Below are 2,050 nucleotides of genomic sequence, written 5' to 3'. Positions count from 1 at the left end.
ATCTTAACCTTGTTATCACTTTTTCCTCCTTTCTATTTCTTCTTTCTCCTACATTCTTCTGAATTTTATAAAACCATCTTCCTGTTTTACCTTTTTTTGCCATACTTTCATCAGTTTCTCTTTAACAATACTCTTTCCTTCAGATTTACTTATTTTAACTGTAAAACTAATAGGATACTGAACTGCCCTCTTTGCCATTTTATCTGCCCTCTCGTTACCTTCTGCTCCAATATGTGCTGGAACCCACACAAACATAACTGTCAAACCCATGTTTTGTATTCTGAATAATGTATGATATATTTCTAATAAAATGTCCATCCTACCATCTGTCTGATTACTTTTTAAACTTAATAATGCAGAGCTTGAATCTGAACATACTATCGTTTTTAATGGTTTTACGTCTTATACCCATTGCAAAGCTAATAATTTTGCCAACATTTCTCCTTTGTTTACTGAAAGCCCATCTGTAATTCGTTTTCCTATTTTTACATTGAATTCTGGTACTACAAACGCTATTCCTATTTTCCCAGTTATTTTTGATGCATCCGTATAAAATTTAACGTATTGATAATAATTATTTAAATATAATTGCACTGAATAACTATCTACAATGTAAGATTTATCTTGTTTTGTTTTTTTTTCCTCCATTTTTGATGTGGGTCCGTCTCTGAAAAGTGTTCGGAGAAACTAAGCAGTATAGCACAGTTCCGGTGTTATGTCGAATCTTGTTTCACCCTCAGACTCTGCCTKCTAATGAGCTCCGCCCCGTCAAAACGACAAAAAAGCCGTGGAATAAAATAAGTGTCATATAATACGTGTTTGATGTAGCAAATATATCTCCAYAGTTATATTTTGCGCATCGAAACCACTACACATAGCACGAGCGCCGAAACTAGCTAAACAGGAAACAGATATTTTTCTGGTAAACGGAATTCGACACAACACCGAAAGTTGGGAGTAACAGCAGGATCCGGAGGCGTGTTTGTTTGTTTCTGCAGTTTACAAGGGTTAACGCGCTTTAAGGAAGGTCAAGCTGACAAAAACACTAATGTAGGTGTTTTRTTTATCGTCTCGAAGCCAAACAATAAGAATAAATGACAACAATGAAGCCTCACAAGCTGTCCGCCAAAAAACGTTTCTCCAAACCGATTCTGTTCGGCTCGGTGCTGGTTGGACTCGCCACGCTTTTCTATAACAGGTGAGATTTTCCTCTGTCACTTTTAAACAAGTGTGCTTTTTCACTGACTGATAGCTGATATTATTCCACTTCACCACCCCTGTTTACAAACTGTTATGTGAACTGTGATGTGTTTCATGTTAAAATAAACAGGCAAAAGTATCAGATTTTGTTCAGGTTGGTATCTTGTCTCACCAAGATATTTTCTCCAAAATGTCAACAAATTATTTATTATTGCTTCAGCTGTACTTTTTGAGTCAGAAAATATATAAAACAGATTTCAGGTTCAGGCCCCTGTTGGATGGTGCTTTCCTTTGATAATTATAAAAAGAAAATTGTTTTTCCTCCATCCTGCAGACACAAGTTCTTAGAGGACGTGGAGGACCTCAAGGCCCAGGAGCGAGCTCGTTACGAAGAGAAGAGGCTGGAGGTCCTTGAGACGCGGCAGAGGCTGCTGGAGGAGCTGGCAAAGAAGAAGCAGGAGAATGACTGAGAACATCAGAAACTTTCAGCTGAAGCTGAGCCGGTCGACGGGCTGAAGGAAGTCATATAAAGATGTGAACGTTGTCCCTGGAGTCTGTGTTCATTAATGCTGTGTTTCCCAAACTTTTTATCTTCTGACCCACAAAATATCCATGGCAAAAACTTGTGACCCCAAATATTACTGGTCTGAGTACACAGACTTCATTAATAACCCTAAAAACACAGGCTTTTTGACAATCTAAACAGCTTGTACACAAATATACAGTAAATACTTATTTTTACTTATTTTGTGTTTTTGTAATTATAGGAAAAATATTACAGCAGCAATTATTTTATTACCCTTTAAATTGATTTCTGGAGATTAAGGTGCTTCATGACCCAGAATTGGGT

The sequence above is a fragment of the Austrofundulus limnaeus genome, unplaced genomic scaffold, assembly GCF_001266775.1.
Source record: "Austrofundulus limnaeus strain Quisiro unplaced genomic scaffold, Austrofundulus_limnaeus-1.0 Scaffold119, whole genome shotgun sequence".
Taxonomy (NCBI): domain Eukaryota; kingdom Metazoa; phylum Chordata; class Actinopteri; order Cyprinodontiformes; family Rivulidae; genus Austrofundulus; species Austrofundulus limnaeus.
This window is presented reverse-complemented; position numbering follows the sequence as displayed.